Here is a 10,354-nt window from a genome sequence, read left to right as displayed (position 1 = left end):
GGGGAATGCGGGGGTGAGAGCTGCTTGCAAGTACCCGGGAAGTGGGCCTTCAGACGGGGGCTGCTCTGCAGTCCCCCCAGGCACAGAGCTTCAAGAGGGGCAGGCTGGCTGCCCCAGTGCCCCCCAGACCCTCCCTGGTGCGGCTTGGGCAGGGAGAGGAGGGAGCCCCGGGAGGCCCACCTCTGCCCCAGACCCCAGGCCCCATGCAATGGCATCTCTGTGGCTCATTTCCCCCCTTCCTTGCTTAGCCCACTGCACCCCCATGTGCTCCCCACCATGGGGCCCGGAGGGGGGCCTCCTGGGGTTCCCCAGCCTGGGCATAAGCCTCCCGGTGAGACCCCCATGTAACCCAAACAGCCTGCCTGCTGCTGCAGAGGGGCTCGGCCGGCCTGCCTTTGCCGGGCGCCCTAGCAAGGGCCCCCCTTCCCCTGCGGATGCCTTGCGCTGGGAGGTGGGGGCAGCCCCTGGGGGAAAGGATACCGGCCGAGGGGGAGGAGCCCCCAGCGCGGCCCCAGCACTGCCCAGGCCCCTGCGAGGCGTCCATTTGTTGCCATGCGGTTCTGTTTACTTTGCAGGAGGGAGTGAGACCCAGGCCGCAGGGACAGGGGGCCCTGGGGGCCGGGGGCTGGGGCCCGCGCCCCCCGCCCGGGGCTGCCGGCTCCGCTCCCCACTCCTGTCTGTGTGGATGACTTACGGCGGCGGCAGCCCGGCTCCGTGGCCGGCGGGGACGCATCCCAGACCTCCCCGGCAGTTCCAGGTGAGGCCCGGCCACCCGGGGCCTCCCAGTTTCTGCTCAGCGCCTGGTTTTCCTCTCAAGGGCCAGCAGAGTCCTCCCCGGGCTGCCTTACATTGTCGTGTGTCCCCCCCCACCACCACCCCGGCTCCAAACTAGTCCCCCAAGTGACTCACTGCAGGGGACAATCCCACCTGCCTGGCCGGGCCCCCCTGCAGAGAAGGAGCCTTAAAACCCAACAGAAGCTAAAGACATCAGGCCCCTGGGAGGCAGCTCTGGATCAAGCAGGGTCTCGGGGCTCCCCTCCCACCTCCCCCCTTTCCTGTGACTCCACATTTGTAGTGAACGAGTGAAAGACAATAACTGCAGGTCGGCTCCGCCAGACAGGAGAGGCCTGCAGCCTGTCCCTGGGAGCTTGGAAGTGGGGGCCCCGGGGGCGGGGTCCAGGGGGAGGTCCGTGAGGTGCTGGGTGGCGCTGGCACCTCTGCCACCGTCACCGTGGTGGTCCTCCCTGGGGCCGGAGGCTGGCGGGAGGCAGGGGCAGCCATTGAGGCCCCGTCGCAGGGCGGGAAGGCCGGTGCTTTCAGCGGCTTTGTTGAGACACGGCTCACACAGCCTGCAGCCCTCCCATGGAAGGCGTATCGTTGGAGCCCGAGTTGGGCATCTGTCACCTCGATCCATTTTAAAACATTTTCACGCTCCCCCAGCAGCAACCCTGTGCCCCTGGCAGGCCCTCCCTGCCCCACCCCGCCCACCGCCATCCACCACCACCGCCCCTATGGATTCTCGACATTCTCAGACACGGGTCACGTGTGTGTGGCCTTCGGTGACCATGACTGGCTCCTTTCACACGGTGTGGTGCCTGCCAGGCCCGTCCGCTTCAGGCTGAGCGGTTTTCCGTGCAGGTGTGCACACAGCCAGAGGACCACGTCCATGGGTGGGCACGGGCCGCTTCCGCCTCACAGGCCAGCTTGCCAGGAGTGTCCCACTGAGGCCAGGGCAGCCTGCCCTCCATGGAAGGGTCTTTCCAAGTCCCTGAAGTCCCAGAAGGCTGCTGAGAGATGGGGCGATGTCCTCAGGCAGTCCCTGCGACTGAGGGTGCCCCAGGGGGCCAGTCACCCACCTGGGTCAGGAGTTGGAGGGCAGAGGCTTCCACCTCGGCAGGGCTGGCTGGGGTTTCTGCCCCCTCCCTGTGCCTCTCTCCTTCTCCAAGCTGCGCCCCAGGTCCTCCCTCCCCTCAAAGGACACTCAGCTCTCACCCTCAGAAGTCCCTGTTGCTCAGGTTTGGTGGCTGGGCTCACATGTGTGCTGTTTCCCCCCCCATCTGGGGCCTCAGGCTGATCCCCAAGTCTCAGTGGGTGTGGGTGCCTTTCCCATCTTTGCAACCTACTCTAAGTCCCTTCAGGGCTCAGAACCCACCCCCTGGGCGGCACCAGGACTCCCCCCTCGCTGGATAGTGTGCTCTGCAAGGGCACCCACACTGCGGGACACCCCTCCATTCCTCCCAGCCCAGTGTGCTGATTCCCCCCTTGGGCAAGGGCCCAGTGTCCATCCCAGGTACCTCTCCCAAGGCTTGCACCCAGCTCAGCCCAAGGGAGCTGCACCCTACAGGCTCGGCCTGGGGCAGTGCAAGACGAGGGCCACTGGCCGGCCTGGGACCACTCCGCACGTGGTCCCAGGAGGCCCCCTCGGCATCTGTGCTTGCTCCCTCCCGGCTGAGATCATCCACAGCACCAATCCCCCCAAATCACTTCATTATTTCTTTGTAAATAGGGCTTTTCCTAGTCAAAATAATCAGCATTTTTCTGTTGCTCCCACATCTGGCTTTGATTGGCCCCAGCCTCGTGGGGTGGATGCTGCAGCCCTGACGTTATGGTGAGGGGAGAGGGGAGAGGGGCCAGCCTGCTTTCTTTCCCGCACAAGGCCAGGCGTGGGGGCTGGGGTGGGGGCCCCGGTCCTCCCCACACAGCTGTGCTCTCCGCCCGCCCAGCTCTGCAGGGTCCTGGTTTCTCCACTTCAGGGTTGGGGGTTGGGGGCCGGGGGGCTCCCCCTCCACAGAGGCCTCACGAATGCACGTGGCAAACATCCCAGCCCCTGGTGCCCCTCACCCAGGACAGAGCAGGCTCATCAAGAGACATTCCCAAGGAGGGTTCCCCAAATCCCCCTGCCCTTCTGCATGGAGTCCAGTGAGGAGGGGTCCCAGTCCCCTGCAGAGATGAGGGCCTGCAGGTCAGAGGGTGGCCCAGCACCTTCCCTCCTTTGGGAAGGTGACTGGTCTGGAGGTTCCAACAGGAGCTCCCCCCGGCCACACTGTCTTCCTTTCCTTCCACGTGGACTCACGCACATTGGCACAGCTCTGTGGGCCACCAGGGAGGGTCCCTGAGGCAGCCCAGGTTCGGGGTGACCAGCAGGCTGCCCTGTGGGTGGAACTCAGCCCCTCTTCTCTGACTCACTCCGCCGATGCCATGGGCCGGCCACCTCACCATCCCTCCTCCAGGCCAATGACATTCTATAGGGCGCCAGGGAGCGGGGAGCCCGAGGACGACGGCTCCTGAGCTGGCCACCTGGCCCAGAGTGGCTGCCGGGGCCACTGTCCATTAGCAGACCCTGGGTGGGAGGCCTGGGCGGTGGGTATCCGGAGCGTGCCCACTGTCTGCCTGGCGGGGGGGAGCCTGCAGAGCCTCGGAACGTGTGGAAGCCACGGAGAGAGTCTGGGCCTCAGAGGCTCCTGGGTGGCGCTGCCGGGGTGGGGGGCAGGCGCTCGTGGAGGAGCCCTGGCGCCCCTCGCCCCGCAGCTGCAGGCAGCCCCTCCCGGCCGGCAGGGGGAGGTGCCTCCCAGAAGCCTCTGCGGCAGGCGCAGGGCAGGGGTGAAGCGCCCCTTAACTCGAACAAGGTGCCGGCCCCTCATGCCACCGCTTTACGAAGTGTTTGGAATTCCGACGCCCCAACAGCTGGATGCTCCTCGCCAGGTTCTCCCTGGGACTTCACCGGCGGCCAGGGCCCTAAATAATTCTTATAAAAACCATGTCAGCCCCAAACTGTGTGATATCTGATTTGTAGCACCAATAAAACCCCACGCCTGCTGCCAGAGTGGGGGCGGAGGGGGCCGGCGCCGCAGAGGCCTCCTTCCTGCTGGTGTGCGTGTGTGTGCATGTGCACCCGTGTGCACGTGTGTGCACCGGTGTGGGAGGGTGGGGTGCCCCCACTGAGCCCTGAAGCTGCCCCCTCCACCTACACCCCACTCTGCGCCTGATCCACTTAGCTGTGGCCCAACATCCTTGCGGGACAGAGGCCCTGCGAAGGTGCAGCCCCTTCCCACTGGGCAGCCTCCGGCCGTGGATGGCAGGCTGGTGACCAGGCGCAGCTGCCGGTGTGACTCCTCAGCGCGGGCGAGCAGAGAAGGCAAGGCTGCCCAGGCGGAGGGGCAGGGACGGGCTCACACTGACCCTCACAGTGGGGCCCCATCTTGTGCACCCCTGAGCCGGCCTCAGGTGAAAAAATCGTCGGGGCTCCTTTTCTCCAGCTGCCTCTTCCCCCAGCGTTGGGCCTGGGGGAGCCCAGATGATCCCAGACAGCCTGGCCCAGCCACATCCCCCCCGGAACACAGCCGAGAATGTCCTCTTGGCCCCCGATGGGGACGAGAGCCCCGCAGCACCCAGCTCGGGGCCACCGGCTGTGGTCGGGGGTCTGGATAATCCTCCCTGCGTGGGCTGGGGGCCTGGGGATGCCGGTGTCGGCTCCCTGGTGGGGACCAGTAATTAAAGGCCAGATCAAAGGGCCCTGGAAACGCGCTCGTTAGGGAGGCCAGCGAGGGGCATGGGGGCTCGGCTGTTACGGAGCCAGTCCCACCCGGGACCCCCATGCTTCGGCCACAAGTCGCCAATGGGGCCGGGCCTTGGTGGGCACAGGAGCCCCTGAGGTCCCTGCCTCCGTGGCCTCCAAGGCCGCCCTGCGGTTTCTGCAGCCAGAACTCCGACTGCCCGCAGGCCACTGGGACCTCCAAGTGAGGGCCTGTCTGAGGGTTTAGGGTGACACGCAAAGCTGTCGGGAGCCCGGGCACACGCGGCTGGCCTTGCAACCGGGAGGCCGTTGGCTGCAGCCTTGACTTTGTCTGAAATGCAGGAATGATAAAGGCCGGAGGGCGGAGACAGTCGGGGCTGATGGAGGGCGCCCCAGGCACGCCACAGGGCTGACATTGGGGCTGCCCGGGCCCCCAGTGCCCCCGATGCCCAGCCCTCCTCTCTACCCAGATACACCTTGGTGCCGTGTAAGGCCTGGAGCCCTATGTCCAGCCTGGTCTCTGTTCCTGTGGCTGTCCATCACTATGCCCCGCCCCCGTGTGGCCTGTCACATCCGGTGTCCCTGCTGGGTGTGGCACCTGGCTCTGGACCCAGGACGAGCTTCCTCGGGCGGCCGCGGTGCGGCAGAGTGCTACAGACGGATGCTCTGGAGCCCCGGTCCGAGGGTCGGGTGTGGGAGGCTCACGGGGCGTCCACCCACGGGTGACTATCCGGGCTCTAGAGGTGGTGCCAGAGTGGGCTCCACACACCTTGGGGCGACCTTCACGGTCACGGCCCTGTGTGGCCCCAAATCAGGTCACATCCACAGAAGGGCCATTGGTCCTTCTGGTCTAAGAAGGAAACCTCCCTCCATGCCGGTCTCTGAACCCTGAGGGGACAGTGGTAAGGTCACCGAGGTTCTCGTCACTGCTGAGCCAGCCCGTGACGTGGCTGTCCCAGGGGCCCTCTGCTCCTCAGTGTCCGCTTAGCTCAGACTCCCCCTTAAAGCCTGTCCAGTGCTCTGTGGGTGGCTCCGGGTGCTCCTGGGCCCGGGAAATGGGTGCAGGAAGGGGCTGCCAGGGTCTCGACCCACAGGCTCGGCCCTGAGGGACTACGGGGTCACCCCGGCCCCTGCTATGGGGAGGTGTGGCTGAGTGTGTGGGGAAAACACAGTCCCAACTTTGGCACCCAGAACGTCTAGGACCAGGCCTGAGGACCCTCCCCTTGCTGAGGTCCCTCCCGGATCCCGGGCGGCCTGGCTCATGACCATGCTGAGCTTGTCCCTGTGCCCCTGGGATGAGGCGGTGCCCATCCTAGAAGGTGCCTCCTAAAAATAGAAGCTGGCTGGAGGTGCAGGCTGGTCCCAAAGGAAGCCCCGCAGGGTGAGAAGCCACTGGGGTCCGGGTCCTGGCCTGTCCGCACCTCCAGGGTCCTCCCTGCCAGCCCTGTCCCCCCCTCACCCCAGCTGAATCCTCTTTGGCCCCTCGGCTGGTACAAAACTGGAAAACTATGTGTTCCCAGCCTCCTTTGGGGCTTAGGGGGTAAGGGGAGCGGACAGCTGCCCAGGGAGAGCGATGAGGGCGCCAGGAATGCCCTCCTTTCGAAGCTATCGAGTTGCCCGCCTGGATGCCGGAGCTGAGTGCCAGTCCACCCAACTCCGGCTGAAACCGAAATAACTTCAGGAGGTGGGACACAGCTGCCCACGTCAGTCAAGATGACCCCGCAAGAGCCGTTTCTGACCTCCCCTGACCTCCCGGGTCAGGGAGGCTGCGAGCCCTCCGACGGCCCCCCAGGGAGGGGCGGGAAGGGGCCATGCTGGCCATTCAAAGCCCTTTGTGGTGCCCGGGCCTCCGGCTCTGCATGCTGGTCCCCTTGCCCCTGGTCTCCTCTCTGCCTGAAGCCCCCTCCCCAGACTGGGGTGCTGCGTGTGTGTCCTGAGCAGCGGGGTTGGGCTGGGGGACAGTGGGGGACCAAGGCCATGACCCACAGAGTGACCCGTGGAGTGTGGGGTGTCACCAGAGGTTCGGTTGCGGGGACCAGGCGGAAAGCGGGGAAACTCAGGAAGCCCCTGAGACCGGGAAGCGGGGACCTGAGAGCCCCGAGGAAAGGACCCTGAGATGGACAGGGTGGCCGCGTGGGCGGGGCGGCTCAGGGCTGGGCGGTGAGGCCCGCAGGCGGGAGGGGGGCCGGCGCCGGCCAGGCGCGCTCGGCCTGACGTGCTGGGACACATGCTTGCCTGCGGGGTCATGGAACATTCTTGCTGGGGGCCGGGGGCTAGGGGCCAAGGGCCGGGGCCAAGGTGAGAGTCCTGGGAGGGAGCTGGGGGCTATGGGTGGGGGGCAGAGCACACTTAGTCAGCTCTGAGGCATGACTCCCCCCGCCGCACCCGTGTCGTTGCTATGGCAACCCTGGGAGGGACGGCAAACAGCCCACAACAGAGTGGCCCCCTGACTCCCGGCCCCTCGGAGAGGGTGGGACAGCCTGTTTGGGGAAGAAACTCACCTTTAGCCCCCTCCAGCCCAGGACGCCACACAGGAGCATGTGCAGGGGCGAGGTGGCTAGCAGCCCCCCCACTGTTCAGGGTCCCCCCCCCAGTATGTTGGGGTTTGTTAAGAGAGGGGTCTCACTGTTGCAAGCCAGGCCTCGGGGCTCCAGCCCCACTCCAGGGGGTCCCCATCTCCTTCCATTGAAGTAGGGACTCAGTGACCAGGCCACAGCTCTCCCTGTCCCTCAGGATTTGGGGTGCCAGACGGTTCAGAGCAGGGCTGGGGCAGGTCACTAGGTCGAAGGCCCAGGTGGTGGCTGCCGGACGGGGGCAGTAACACCACGCAGTGAGACCGCGGCCAGCCCGGGGCCCCTGCCCCTGGGCCAGGCCGATTCTCCACACAGTGCGCCTTCCCAGCACCCCTTCTCCCAGAACACGGTCCGGGAAATTGGGATCTGGCACCCATGTGCCTGAGGGGCACCCTACCCCTTCCTGGGGTGCTGAGCAAGGACCCTGGGTGGGGTAGGCCTGGCTGCTGGGTCTGGCCCTTCTCCAAGGCCTGAGGCCCAGGCTTTGTTCTTGGTGCGGGCTCTCGGGGACCAACTGGGGAATTTCTGTCTGTGTCACCAAGGGGAAACTGAGGCTGGTGCCGACTGGGGCCTTTGTTCACCTCTCCACACCCTAGGCCGGCGCCTGGGCCGACCAGGGCCATTCTGAACCCCAGCACGCACACCCAGGCTCGTTCCCCGGGGAATGACTGCTGGTGTGGACCCAGTGCCAGGGCCTCGGGCAGGGGACAGTGTGCCCTGCGGACCTGGGCCTGGAAGCAAAACTGTGCATGGGTCCTGTTCCCCGAGGGCGGTGCTGCTGGCCAGGAGCGGGCCAGCAGGACGCTGCTCAGAGGGGTCATGCGCTGCGGTGGCCAGGCTGCCCTGCTCTGCTCAGCTGTCGACAACCCAAACCCTCCTCTCTGGCCAGGAGCTGCGAGGCCTAAATTAGGGAGCCACCTCAGGCCTCATGGGGACACCTGAACCTCCTGGCAGCAGGAATGTCCGGTCCCAACCCTGAGGGACCAGTCCATGCCTCAGGGCGAGCAGGAGGCAGGCTGGAGCCTGCTTGCAGTGTGGACGTGCCCCCCCCCCACTGGATCAGCCGCCCCCTTCGGAAGTTTCGAGCCTGCAGGGCCTACTCTCAGGCGCCCCTTCCCAGCCCCCATGGGCCCCCAGCCCTGCCTTCCGGCTCCACGTTTGCAGTCTGAGTGGAGGGTTGGGCCTGCCCCTCCTTGCCGGGCTCTTATCTCTGGGAAAGAGATTACGGGTTTCTGACATTAAATTTTCCTGCCTAAGTTTCAGCGTGTACTTTGAAAAGATTTTTTTTTCCAGCTAACACCTGGAGGGGAGGGACAAGAAGTATGTTAGGTCTGTTCACAAAAGGCTTTGAACTTGGGTGCCGGAGGGACCCCCTCCCCACAGCCCCTCCTCCAAAATGAGTTATTGATTCCGGCCACGTGAGCCTCCTTCCCCGGCTGGTTTCTGCTTAGAGACCCCCTCCAGCCTCTCAAGTCCTGCTGGCTGCCTGGGCCCCTCGGCTTCTCTGGGGCGGGCGGGCGGGTGGGCGGGCGGGGGGGGGGGCTCAGCACGGGGTCACACACTGTCCTTTGTCTCCTGTGGCCGGCTCCGGGTAGCCCCAGCCGCCCTGCCCACCCTGCCCAAGGAGAGATGGGCCTGGGGGAGCCCCTGGCTGGGGGCCGGCTCCCTGCCCCAGGTGGTCCTGGGCTCCGGCCCTCTACCCTCCCTCCTCGGGAGGCCATAATCGAGAGGGCCTGGCCGGTGTGCCTTTTGGTAATTGAAGGGGCCCACTTGGAAAATGCAGTCTTGAGCCTGTCTGTTGGGTCATTTTCATTTGGGGATTTCCAAACACCGGGGCCACCAGAGGTCACCCCGCCGACCCCGGCCCGCCTCATTATGTCACAGGCAGATTGCGGTGACACCTGATGGGATCCAGACGGCCCGCGCAGGCAGCCGGAGGTGGGGGCGGGTGCGGGCAGGGCCCCTCGCACCGCTGGCTCTGCTCACGTCCCACCCGCAGGCCCCGGGCTGGGGGAAGCTGGCCCTCCCCTCACCCCTGGCTGCCCAGCACGCTCGAGGGGCCCTCAGACCCCAGATCCAGCCAGGCTCAGGGTCCTCCTGCCACTGCTCTAAACATAGGCCGGGCGACACGTCTTCACCCTCACGCCCACGTGGCCCCTGCCGGCCTCCAGATGCTGTGGGGTGAGGAGCCAGCCTCGGCATGGCCCCCGAGCCCGTCGCACCCTCCCAGCCCCGCAGAGCCCCTGAGCCCCGCAGCTCCTCTCCTTGCCCCACAGCTCCCAACAAGCCCCAGCCCCAGCCAGCCCTCTGCCTCCTCCTCCATAGCCCGGGGCCCTTCCCCGGCTGGCTCGTCCCTTCCCATCCTGTCCCTCTTTCCTCAGGCCACGGGAGGCGCAGGCCCAAGACTCCCCTTCCCCCTGTGACCTCCATGGGGCCCTTCAGGAGGCCAGCACATAAGAGAAATCACGCTGGGGTCCAACCCTCTGCCCCACCCTGAGTCTCAGAACCATCCAGCCTGCCTCTGGCCCACTCGTGCCTCCCAGCCCTTGCCCCCTTTTCTCTTGGGATCCCTGGCAGACCCCAGAGCCCGGCCTGGCCATCCCGGCCCTGTGGCCGGGCCTTCCTTTTTCATCTCACACCCTGGGGCTTCCCGCTCACACTTTCACCCCTAACCCCCAGAGAGTGACTGGCTGGGGCCGAGGAGGGAGGGGGCACACCCAGGTTCTCCCTGCTGCCCACCACCCCTCCTCCTTCTGGGCAGACCCTTGAGGTTGCCTCTGGGCTGTTCTCCCGACTCCTTGGACACCCCTCCCTGCGGCTTCGGGCCACAGCGACCACCTGGTGTGACCCTGTTGCTGTCCCCCAAGGTCAATCCTTCCTCCACTGTGAGGACTGGGGACAGAGGGACTGCAGGCAGGTGGGGGCTCCTGCTCCCAAGGGCGAGATGCTGCCCAGGGTCTTGGAGGAGGTGATGGGAAGGCCAGAGGATGGGCCCTGGACCAGGGCACTGGGCGAGGGGCTGACATTTCCCCTTCTTCCCCATGGGGCAGGAAGCCCAGCCTGGAGTGTCCCCGCGAGCCCGTCCCAGGCACAGGGCCGGCAGATTTGGTGGCTCCGATGCCCTGGAAACGGGAGATGGGGCAGGCAGCAAGCTCCTTCCAGTCCCCTCCGAGGCTGGCCCGTGGGCTCAGCAGGTCAGCACTTTCTGCAAGCCCCACAGAGCCTGGCCGGCGGTGCATGGCACAGCTCCACTGGGACAGTCCCTTTC

Source organism: Miniopterus natalensis, chromosome 11, assembly GCF_054644295.1.
Source record: "Miniopterus natalensis isolate mMinNat1 chromosome 11, mMinNat1.hap1, whole genome shotgun sequence".
Classification (NCBI taxonomy): Eukaryota; Metazoa; Chordata; class Mammalia; order Chiroptera; family Miniopteridae; genus Miniopterus; species Miniopterus natalensis.
Note: the sequence above shows the minus strand (reverse complement) of the source record.